Raw genomic sequence first — 12812 nt, 5'->3', positions numbered from 1 at the left:
TCCTCTTAAGTCAGGGGACCTTTGCCATCATGGCTCCAATGATCAACACTTGGTTAAGATTGTAGTCATGGTTAAAAGAAACAACATCAACTGTCAGTAAGAAACAGTTAACAAACAGCATTCTCTGGTTCCAGTCTGGTATTTTCTTGACCCATCCATCCACCCACCTCCCACCTACGCAGAAATGTGTCACTATATAATAACATCATGTGACTTCCTCCTCCGTTCCCGTCATAATGACTACAGCATTGTCACTTGAATGTAAACAGATGACGTTTCAGGGCACTGGTTAAAATGACTGATGCTGTCATTGTTCCTGGGAGGACAGTCTCACTCAGAATCACTGTGTCACGTGGTGTTGTGTCTTACCAGTCCTGTCGGTGAAAAAGCACCAAAGCTAAATGACTGCTAGACCCTGGTGCTGTCAGACGTTATAAATAATTAATGAAGTTACTGCTGCTGTGTGATCCATGGGTAAATTGTGAACGTCACCTCTCTCACACTGGACACTGCAGGCGGGTTGCATCATTCAACGCCCATTAAACATGGACTGCCTTAATCGCATGAAAAGCTGCATTCTGGAGCGTCCTGGTGGCCGAGTGGTGTCCACAGTTCAGTTCTGGGCCGGGGATCTGTGATACTGGTCGTGCCCCTTTCTGTCTATCTGCATGCTCCAGCTAAAGAGAGAAGAATTTCAATGCCTACTACCTTCCTGCCAAATGTAGACTTCTGCTTGCCTGAGACTCTTAAAACAAGAAACTAAAATGAGTGAACAGAAGTAGCTCCGCCATCAAGAAGTAAATTATGCCAGGCTGTATCTGGCCTCTCGTCTATTTTCTCCCACATGTAGATCAAATGTGCATCAATTACACAAAGCTTTCAAAAGTATACCGCCAATTATTCTCACTATCTGGCATTCTGTGTGATGAGACACCCAGAGAGACATCAGCCTCTGTGCAGTTCAGTGAGTGTTAATTGGACATGATGAAGCTAATTAGCAGAAGCCCCAAAGACCCTAAACAGCGAGTGTCAAACAGGACATAACATGGTGCTTAGTGCAATTAACACTTCTGCTGCTGGTAATTAACAAAGTTGAAAAAACAACAGGGTTAACGCGTTAAAGGACATGAATCATGGCCCCCTCTGATTTCAATCAAAGCACAGAACAAACAGCCGCATGCATGAACCATCACAACGAAACCTTCAAACTACTGCTGGGAGAATGATGAAATGTGTGGTACTGTTTTCTTCACTGGTGTGCTTTAAATTCACATTATCAGAACAAAGGGCCTCGAGGAGGCTCTTGGAACACTGAAACAGACAGGAAGGAGCCCTAGGGCCAGTGCAGACTACAAGACCTTTGCCACAATTTGTCTGTCCCACACAAATTTCTCTCATCTGAGACTTAAACCCTCAAGTCAGCACAGAATCCGCACTTGTGCACATCAGGACTAGTTCTCTAAAGGAGCGAGAGGGGCAGCACACACACACACACACACACACACACACACACACACACACACACTGTTTCTATTGTTAATGTAACAGCAGTCATTAAATTCTTTCTAAGAATCGTCTTGTATTGGATTTATTATTAGTTGTCCGATGTGACGGATATTCTTGTACATTAAAGGTCACATTTCTTTCTCAACCATAGCCTTCCATGTTCCTCCGGTTTATCCATTTGGTGCTATTTTTACTCATGCAAATGTGTGGGTGGAATGCATCATTTTGCACCTGAAACACTGCCATCTACCCACGGTGACCTCTCCTGATTTTCTTGTGTAAACTTGAACGTCTCACCCCAGTGGATCACTTCGCTCACAGATTTGAAACTTAACTTTGAATGTACAGCATTTAATGATTCAGTGACCTGTGGTTGTCCCTGATGCTGCCTGTCTTTGTGTCTGCCCCTTGCACTGTTCAGCTGTGGTGCTGCGTTGGGTCTGAAAGCTACCTTAAAGCTAGCCACATGATTGCAAAGCATGACAGAGTGCTTGTTTATCACCTCCACTGCTGTAATCCTTCATAGCACACGAACCCTAATTGCATCACATCAAAGCCAGAGCCATGAGACATGGAGATGGATGTGAGAGCATGTTAATCTGTCTCGACAGGTGTAACCTCCACAACATTAAGCAGCCTTTGCAGCTTCATTGGCGCGGTTACATCAGCCAACAAACAGCTTCAATGGCCCTACGCAGGCCAGGAAACACTTGACAAAATACTCAACTGGCTAACCTGTGGGTGTACTGTTTGTCATCAGACAGTTGACAGTTGAGTACATGTGAAAAAATTTGCACAAATACTACTGTGTGAGGGACGTGGGAGTCTACTCCTCGTACTGGTTCAGTTATTTTCTTTATTCTTTTTATTCTTCTCTGCAGTGTTTCACCATTAAGCAGCTTGTGCTTGTGGTTCATGCTTCATCAGTCATGCAGCATGGTTTTATGGATGGCAATGCTGGTCGCTCCGTCGCTTTGGTCCAGGTTGAAATAAACTTTGGGATGGATTGCCAAGAAATTTGGATCACACATTCATGGATCCCTGGTGATCAATTATAATCACTTTGTTGGTCTCTCAAGTTTGCATGTAGCTGCATCATTGGGTCAAATTTTTTATTTGTTTTATACCCCAACACTTACACTCACACTGTAGTTGAGAGGTTTAGCTCTCAGCGTGGGATCTGAGAGTATCCGCTCTGCTTTTACCCTTTCCCTTATTAATATTACAGCTCAGTTTGCAAGTCATTTTAAAACAACACTTGTCATCCTCTCTGCATCAGCACTACACTTAATCTAGAGAGCGGTAGAGATGGAGGTGATGTCATGCTGGGAGTTTTAGTATGGACCCCTCCCTCCCCCGTATCTCCCCAGGTTCAGTGGGTTCACTTGGTGAATGGGTGACAGTGTTACACACGGGGCTGAATGCATTCCAAGAGTGAACCTCATTCACTCGGGAGCTCACCCTCCAACCAGCTTCCTTCCTGCTGCTCTGCTGGGAGGATTCCCTGTCTACCAGAGCTGCTGCAGCTATTTGTTCATTTGATAACAAAGGATTACATCACATATGCATTAGCACCCACCACTCAGCAAATGCAAGTGAAAGTCTACAAATAAAATAAATGAGGTCAGCCATTGGCAGGTTGCTGAAAAACTGCACTACAAACTGTCATCACCATAATACATACTGGAAGCTGATTGGCCATGTTTGATTTTGCATCAACTCTGGTGGCGGCATGCAACGTATCAACAAAAGCATCGCAATTCTTTTTCAACTGAATATCTGGGTTTTTTTGAGTGCTTGATGGACAAAACTATACATTTGAAGACGTAACCTTGGGCTCTAGTAAACTGTGATGGACATTTTTCACTACATGTAGGCAAAACGTTTGATGAACAAATTCTACAGATAAATCAATAATGAAAAAAATAAATAAATAAAACCGTTGTTCTGTGTTCATGTTATATAAATGGTTCTGCTACTAGCACCTTTATACTTAGTGGTTCAGCCTGTAGCCTATTCACGACAGCTCTTCTTTTTCCTGCGCTAAAGTCCAGTGAGAATCAAGACTAAAACTGTGCATATCTGCACAGTCTTTTCATGTGATGCACTGTACAAAATAGTTCTGTCTTAGACCTCTGGCTGGAGCTACAGGAGCCTGATTTTCACTCCCACAATTAAGCATAAATACTTCACAATAAAGGATACAATATGTAAGCCCAGCTACAATTCCCATGAAAGGAAAAACAAAGCTAGCTCAATAAAGTAAGTGTAACCATAGCAGCAATGGTCAATCAAAGATAGAAAACAGAGAAAATCAACAAATCCTCACATCTTAACTGCAATGACTGGTATTTTGATTAAACAACAGAAACAACTCAACTATAACAGTTGTTGCAGATTTTCTGTTGTTTGACTAATTAATCGACTATTGCAGCTCGACACTTACTGAAATAGTCTTTATATCTGTATCCCCCTTATGTACCACAGCAACTTTCTTTCGTCATTGCAACCTAACAGGAAAATATCAGGCAGTCAAGTAATAGAGCATGTATCTGCTTGTTCTCTCAGCAGGTTGCCTGCTTTCTTCAGCACACCTCCTCATTTCTTTCATTCTCATTCTCCATTAGCGGTGTCTTGCAGACACTCTGATGATATGCTCTGCAAGCTAAACAACAGATTTAGCTTTAGCTTAGCAACCCCTACATGGAATATGTGGATTTAAGCAGTGCCCAAAACAGCTGACCATCATCTCACCATCTGCCCCCCTGTCTGCACCAATCACCGCCAGCCATGCCAGATGGGTCGCCAGATCTCTGACAAGGTTATGCACCAGATAAACCAGAAATGCCAACAATGCCCTGGGCAGGGGCAGCTGAGGGTGGTGCAGAGACATGTCTGACTTTTGTTGTTGGTCATTTGATTTGGATTTTTGGAAAATCGCTCTTCATTAAAACGGGTAAGCTGTTCAAATTCGACATATCATCATCTCATTACAGTAACATCCTGAGCGCTGTGAGGATACAAACACATTCTTGTGGACAGATTGTCTCCTCATCAGGAATTCTCAGTGTGTCTCTCAGAAGTCCAAACAATGGCTGTTCAAATCTGTTCCAAGACACAAATACACGGCAGCAGCTTGGCGTTCGATGAAGCGCTTTAATGTCAGGAACGCCATCTCTCGCACTGGGATTAGAAGATGGTTTTCTGCCATGACAAATTTGCTGCTGGTGACACTTTTCATTGTTGCGAGGTGTGAACAGATGGATCCATGAAATATTGAATGTGCAGTAGTACAAAAAAGGCAGCTGTGTATTCTTTCCAACATGTAGGCCAAGTCAATCTTAAACCAAAAGAAATGCTTGGGAATATTCTGCTGCACATTGGTCGACTGGCTGATAAGACAATGAGGGAAGCACAATGTAGCGGAGGCCAAATGTGCCAGTTATTTGTATGATAGCAGCAAAATTGGTCTTTACGCATGGTTTGATATCTTGACAACAGCGTATGGTGTGTTAACTGTGGAAACGGTGATCTGAATCATTGGGTTGTGGAATGATTAACAGATTCCGAATGGCCAAAACATATTTCTGCTACACAAATGTATGTGAATTAATGGACAATTTCACCTCAAGAAATCATTCAAGTAAATCCAGGAACAAAAAAAAGAACTCAAAACCATGAGGAGAAATTTGTCCAGTACTAGTTTTGTCCAGATATCTGCAAAATGAATAATGAATTCCCATCAGCCTCAGCAGCACCCTTGAGTTTAGAGTTAATTAGCAAATGCTAGCATGCTAATGCATTAAATTAAGATGGTGAATGTGCCACATTATACTTGCTAAACTTTAGCATGTCATGAGCGTTGTCAGTGTCAACATGTTAGCATGCATTTATTAGCATTAGCATTTAGCCAGGCAGTGGTCGCAGCCTCTCGAGGGTGATAAACAAGACAAGTGGCAGAGGTAAAATATAAATCCAACAATAAAGTCAAAAACTGCAGTTCCTCAAATGGCCACTTGGGGCTGGTTCCAAAAGCAAGTCAATCTCCACAGACCACCATATTAAAATAATCATCAGCAGAAATAAACATGTTCACAGCTTGGTACAAAAACAACTTTGCTCTCTATTGTTAATTTTCCTGTTCATAACAACGATATGGGGGTTTATGTTTAAATTTATGTATAATCTTGGACCTGGCTGCTTTAAGCGACAGCTAACCACTAGGTTTCAGCAACCAGGCTTGACTCAGCCTGCTCCAACTCCACCCACGTTCCACCCCTTTGCCCATTTTTGGATTAGCCCACAGTTTGGCGTAGTCGGGCCGTACCAAGATGGCGACGGCCGGAGTCACTGTCACTGAGCTTCACAATGGCCTTTCAGAAACCTATGGGTGACCTCATGGAGACCACGTCCATGTTTTCTTTAGTCTACGGTCAAGACAGAAACCACCGCTTCACACCAACCACACACCCATTGTTCAGAATGACACTGCTGAGGTAAAGGTGATAAAAATGTGAAGAGGGAGTGTGCAGAGCAGAAAAAATTACAAAGAGCGAGGAAGATGAAGGTATGGACATTAAGAAAGAAAGCCGGAGACACAGAGAGTGATAGTGGAAGAGATCCAGAAGACATTCTGAATCTAGTTTCCTCTGTCTGCCCTCGAGCTGTGCTACGCCTCCTGGGACAGTGTGTACTCATCACCTTCACACACAGTCTCACTCACTCACACGCACACACACACACACACACACACACCCCGTCTCACACACACACATACAGTCTGCCCTTGATCAGTTCCTTTTACCTGCGCACACACACGCACACACGCGCGTGCACACACTGCTGTGAGTGTGAATTATGTATCAGTTTTACACAAACAGTCTTCAGATGGTCTCAGACAGACAGAAGCAGAGAAGAAGAAAACAGGGCGGAAGACAACGAGCTCTCTTCGTTATTGAACTGTGATTGTTGTGGTTTAGCAAATCAAACGCTACACGCTGTCATGGAAACCGTCTCACGATAATGCAGCTGGGACCCATCCTTTTTCACGCCGTGTTCACACTCATACTCCTGTGATGTTTGATGGGATGGAGGTCGCTTTACATCACTTCATTCACCCAGCCGGTCAAGGTTAGTCCATCTGCTCCCTAGTGGTCACTGTAAGGCATGACACACACTGATCCAGGGTCAGTCACACAATGCCTCCGTGCCATCCTGCTTTATTATCGAAAGTGCTTTGCATCTATGACACCGCGCCTCCTTGTTCCTCCTGTCCCCTGTTTCCTGATTAATGCAGACTCAGCGCGTCCTTTATGTTTACCTGTTGTTTAGATAAATTCAGCGTAAAGTACATTTCCAGACTCTCTCTGTTAGAACCACTTTTACCACTCTGCTGAGAACACTTTGTTCTTTTTCGTATCTTTTGAAACACTGTTTTCATTCACTACTTATTCCATTTGACAGTTCATGTTTCAGCGGCTGTAAAGCTAATGTCAACACCTCAACACCTAACAGCTGTTTCACCTTAAAAACCATCTATCTTTTCCTGGTGGACTTTTAATATGAAAATCTGCAGGAATAGTAGACTTACGCTGATGATAGCTTAACCCTTTAACCCATTTTGATTTCTATTTTCCAAAACGTTCTCTTTTCAACATGTTCTGAAAGGCATAATCTTCCACACTGCAGTGTGTACACTGAATAAAAAAAGTGGAAATCCAGTCCATTCCCATTAATGTAGAGGAACCTGGATGACGACAGGGCTCTGTGTTTGATTTGGGAGGTTTGACTTAAAACACTCCCAACGAGATGTTCCTGGCAGAAGGAGGAAGCATTGTTTTTTTTTTTTTCCTTTAAAAGCTTAAAAGAAGAGATTTCTTGACTTCAAGATTATATTTTCACAAAGCCTTACTTGTGTATAATACCTAAATTGGGCAATAAGTAAGACACTGTTCCAGGCTCTTCACTGTGCTGCTGAGGAAAAGCAGAATATACAATAAATTAAAGTCTGCTCAGTCCTGTGCTTCACTTCACTTCACACTGTTGTCGTTTGTGTGTGTACGCACACAATAAAAAGTGCATACAGGGGACATAAAGGAATACAGCGAACACTGACACATAGTACAGACATGTGAGAAGCACGCGCACACACACACACACACACACACACACACACACACACACACACATCCCTCAGTGAGAATGTCCTCTGATGACGGAGTGAGGATGAAAATAGACTGAGGGTACGACGAGTACTAGCCGGTGTGTTCAAGCCCTTTAAAACAGTAACAGTGACATCACCCTAACAATTAACATGTTTCAAGATTTTTAGGTATTTTGACAGGAAGGATGAGGAAAAGGTGATAACTCGCAACAAAGGTTCTTTGTTAGACTGAAGATATACCCAGCCAACATATGAAAAGACACCACTTTCACTGTCTGTTCTCACACAGGCTCTGGTTGCCAATTATGCTTACCTAACACTGCTAACTTACTGTAGAGGTGGTTACAAAGACGATCAGACACGCAGACTCAGACCTTGTAAAAAAAAAAGCATACTCACAGTACCAAAACTGACAATCTGACTGTAAGGGCTGCTTTAAGCAGTGACTGGTCAGGTGTGCAAAGGTGTGGAAATGCACAGAGTTCCAAACATGCTCCATATTCTTCTCTTCACGTTCCTCTCATTCCTTGTTTCATGTTCGTGGCTCGCCCACAGCTGTGTTGTCAGTGATGGAGGAGGTGTGCCTGATATGCTCCAAAACGGATATGGACAGCAGGACAGACAGCAGAAACGCGAGCAGATCTGTATAATGGTCATAGGTATGGCACACGTGTAGTCGAAGCACTTGCACACGGGAGCACACGGACGTTTGCGGACATAAGCAAAGCAAAATTTACGTCAGAGTTTTGCAGATCCTCCTGCAACCCTGATTGCAAAAAGGTTGGGATGCTGTGTAAAACAGAAATAAAAGCAAATGTGGTCATTTTCTAATCATTTTTGACATACACTCAACTGAAAACAGCACAAGAGACAATATTTTTTCATCTTCCCAGTCTATTTGGATCAGATACTGCTTTCTCTTTGTAATCCTGCCTTTATCTAAACTGCACTGTGTTTCCTGTCTTAGTCACTTTCTTTAAATCATCCTTAAACCACATTTATTCAGTCACATCACACCACCGAATTGTGGAGAGGAACTGACTTTTTATTTATTTTACTTCAGTCGATTCTTGGAGTAAGATTTCTTTTGTGGGTTTCATACATAAACATCTCTCTGCACCACAGTCCGCCCACCTATCCTGCATTTTAGTCCACAGCAAGATATCTTAACAACTACTGGCCAGCTGCCATGGAGCTTGGTAGAGATTCATGGTCCCCAGAGGAGAATTCCAAATGACCCCATAGTCGTTCATCTTGAACCATCTGGTCATAAAATCCACTTCAGCAACAGGGAAAATATACATGCATGCATATACTCATAGTCTTCACTATGATTCCAAATAATCTGGTGATTCTCTATTTTGGGCTCAATTTTGTCTCTAAAGCCACCATGAACCCAAACAGCCAACTAAGCACACACAATACCTCTTAATCATTCCTAATCATTTAAAATTAAATGTACTAAGTGCTGTTTTTTGTTCATTCTTACATTGGTGGCATGTAGTGGCAGTATCAGGAGTGACAGGGAGGTACTGTCGGTGCTCTTATTTGTATCCATGTTTACGCTGGTTTGCTTTAGAATCCAGAGAAACTTAAAGGGACACAGTTCAGGGACTTGCACGAGACAATGTTTTAGAAAATATGGTCAAAATCTCTACGGTAGAGGCCAAGACTTTTTAACTTTAAGTCCCCAGTGTGGGTCTGAAAAGATGGAGCACATGTTCCATTGTGCAGCTCAGTAACATATCTGGTCTGACTCTGCCAGTCCACACCCCTAGTTTGTACCACGGGTTCACAAAGCCCAGGATGAGATAACCCCGATGACATCATTGGGGTTACTTTCTCACTTGACGAAGCTCCACAGAAGACATTATGTAATGTAATTGCTTTAGCACGACGGGCAGTACCGCAGGTTAGGAATTATCCCACAGCCAAACAGCCCTTGTCGAGGACGCCCCAGAGCGTGGCTGGAATGTCCCTTCTACCACACAGCCAGTTCGGTATGGCCTGTCTTGAACTGGTTGATGTGCTCTTAAAAGAAAGTTGCGGATTTCCTCATTTAAAACTACATGCAACACAAGTAAACAAACAAGGTTTTCCCAGTGTCTTCATCATCATGCTGAACATCAACAGTCAAACAAGATTTCATCCAGTCCATAGCAATGAGCAGCTACCCTGCTAGCTAACAATTAACGTTATGTGATGAGCACAAGCAGCTAAACACTATGGTGGAAGTATGAAACACATGATTTAAAGTTTGCATGCGAGTTGCTATGTAGTATTAGCTAACTACAAACGTACATAGAGTTTATAACTTCTGTGAGGTCTGACTTAACACTCATCTGTGTACGGCATTCAGTCATATTCAATTTCCAGTGATGTTAATAGGTATGCACCCTGCGTTAAAATCCAAAAGAATGCAGTAAACTCACAATCGACGAGTTCAGGGGACGCACACTATTTTTTACCTGATGCTACAAAAAGAATTAGCATTGTTGTGAGTCATTGAGTCAGTGTTATGAGTTATTGGTTTGGTTAATGGTTTACAGTCTTATAATGTGTGTTTGTATTGATGACTGACAGTGGCTCATCAGGCTAATTATCAGCTAACAGGACTCAGTTTCTAACAGCAGTATGCTGTAAATGTTGCCCTTTGTGTGCATGCTTTTAAAATGCTTTCCTAAATATGATGTGTTTGATGTTGTTATTGATGACTTCTGATGAAACTTGAAAGCTCAGCTTTCTTTTTTTAGCTTCCCTTCTATGAGTAACATTAATATTTACATTTCGCTGAGTGTCTGCAGTGTATTTACAGATTTGTGATTTTTCATATTTAATTATCAGACGTATTTTCAACACATCCATGCGTCCCTGGGACTCACAACATTAAAGACCTACAAGCCCTACATTTTGGCAAAAATGCCTCCAGACATTTGTATTTCTTAAAGTGGCCTTGTCCCAAATATGACTTCATTCTGGACGCGCCACATCACAAGTGAACTGACGTGATGTGTAAAATCAGCTGTGTCCCTTTAAAGCTGCAGTGTGGAATTTCTGTCTCCCCTTCTGGTAGTGGGAGTAATTACACAAACGACTTCTTTATGACGCAATAAGCTCCGCCATATTCCTAGTTGCTGTAGCCTACACTGTTGCTATGGTTGCTCCGCTCCTCAGGTAATCCAGTCATTGGTTGACAGAAAAGGCATCACTCTCAGTGCAACATCGCGAGATTGAAAAACTCTGAAAAACAGAGAGATTTACCTGGCGGTGACAGGCTTAATAAGCATTGTGTGAACTCATTTGACAAAGGCTTGAATTGAACAGACATTTGTTTACATGTTAAATTCCTGCACTGCACCTTTAACTTTCCTGGATTTTCAGTGAATGGTCCCTTTAAGTTATGAATATAAGGAGACAAATAAGAGGGCAATGTGGACAGAAAAGCGGGAGTATCTCAGTAGTCTTTGCTCAAGATAGCTCGTCTGCAGCACAAGTGGTGGTGGTAAATATTTAATTGTCCTCAGTCACCTCTCATCCACTCCATTCAGCTGAACTGCATTTAAACCATGACAGACAGACACCCATTATAACCCCGAGCTGAAAATACCCTGATGTTGCCGTTTTCCTGTTCGAGGAGAAGATGGAAGAGGGGAGAGAGGGGCTTCGTAGGAAGGATAACAAAGAGCTAATCTGTTCACAACAAGGCTTGATCACAATGGCTTCAAGAAGTCATACAAACAGCCAACTAACTCCTCTCATATGTAGGCACAGATTGACGGTGTTAAATGAAAATCTAACTGTTCCTTGGTACATTTATTCAGGCTGTCCTGAAAAGAAGACCTCACTGCTTCATACAGTATTTTAGACCTTTAAGGTCGCGATTTGTCTTTTAGGTGAAGGCCAGTGGCACAGCTAATAGTGACGCACAAATTCTCCTGGTTTGAGCAGAATTTAATTTAAGACGCATATAAAAGCAGGAATTCCTCCTTTATTCCGACGTAGGTGTTTACTGAAGCGATTGCTCAGCGTCTGAGGGCGGGAATAAGGGGGGTGGGGGGCTGGCTCCTTTGTCCCTCAGCAGCTCCCTTCCTCCCCCAGCGTGACAGGAGCGCGAGCCCCGACCGTGGCAGCGTTTGTCTCCCGTGCAAAACATGTGCCCTCCGTTCATTCCTCCAAAGATAGGTGTCAGGGAAAGGGTTATACAAGTGGGATGTGACTGGATAATAAATGGCGAGCTTACTGATATAAAGACCGACAACTTCCTAGTAGAATGAACGGACGCGCGCGGTCTCTCCTCTTGACACCGCGCGCGGGGCTGGTCGGCACCGTGGCCATATCACTGTCAATGCTACTGTCACTATCCGTGCTTTCAAATGACGTGAACTGTGTTTGCCCTTTTGCGGCGGTTTTTGAAAAGTTAGCGTCGGCAAAACAAACAGCTTAACGTGAGCTGAAACAGCCCAAATACACAGACACACTTCGGCAGGGCTGTGCGTAATACCGAGACGAAGACCAACACGTTTTTGAGGGGAAACAGACATCGGCACAACACCTAGCTAAAACGTGCCGCCGACCACAGCATCCCAGCTAACACCCCGGCGTCCAAACGAGCTCAGGTAGGACACACAGCGCGGTGAACGCAGCGTGTCTACAACACAAACAAGTGAGGAGAGCCGGAGCGAGCAGACAGATTAGTAGAAGCAAATCCAAGGCTGACAAGGGGCTCTGCTTTATCCAGGCGTAGTAAAGCCAGCGCTTGCATATCATCCTGGTAACGCGCGGACCGACTTACCCGTTTTTCCTGCTCGTCTGCGTTCAGCTCCTCAGAAACAACAGTGAGTCCACATCGTGTTTAATCTCCGCAGCGCTCCTTCAGCCAGACCCGCTGCCGTTACTGGACCGGAGGCATCAATCGGTGTGTGGCAACCGAGTCTCCCGTGTGTGTGTGAGTGTTAGGCTGAAACGCCTTTTCTCCTCTAGGAGCTGCATTGTTGACATTGGCTTCCTGACGTCATGCTGGCCCTCATTCACAACAACGGCCAAGCCCCCCTGCTCTTACGAGGATGAGCCCCCCGCCTCGCCTTGACGAAGCAGCCGAGGTGATCCGTGAATTCCGCTCTCTCTCATCAAATGCTGGACTACT

At 43.6% G+C, this 12812-nt stretch overlaps 1 protein-coding gene across 1 annotated transcript in view; it reads right to left on the bottom strand.

Annotated features, from left to right (window-relative positions):
- LOC143331581 (transcription regulator protein BACH2-like) overlaps positions 1–12812 on the bottom strand; it is a 48957-nt gene extending 36145 nt beyond the window's left edge. Inside the window, exon 1 of the mRNA XM_076748606.1 lies at positions 12462–12812. The gene's annotated coding sequence lies outside the window, so the exon portion shown is untranslated. The remainder of the gene's footprint in view (positions 1–12461) is intronic.

Source organism: Chaetodon auriga, chromosome 14 (genome assembly GCF_051107435.1).
Source record: "Chaetodon auriga isolate fChaAug3 chromosome 14, fChaAug3.hap1, whole genome shotgun sequence".
NCBI lineage: Eukaryota > Metazoa > Chordata > Actinopteri > Chaetodontiformes > Chaetodontidae > Chaetodon > Chaetodon auriga.
This window is presented reverse-complemented; position numbering and strand designations above follow the sequence as displayed.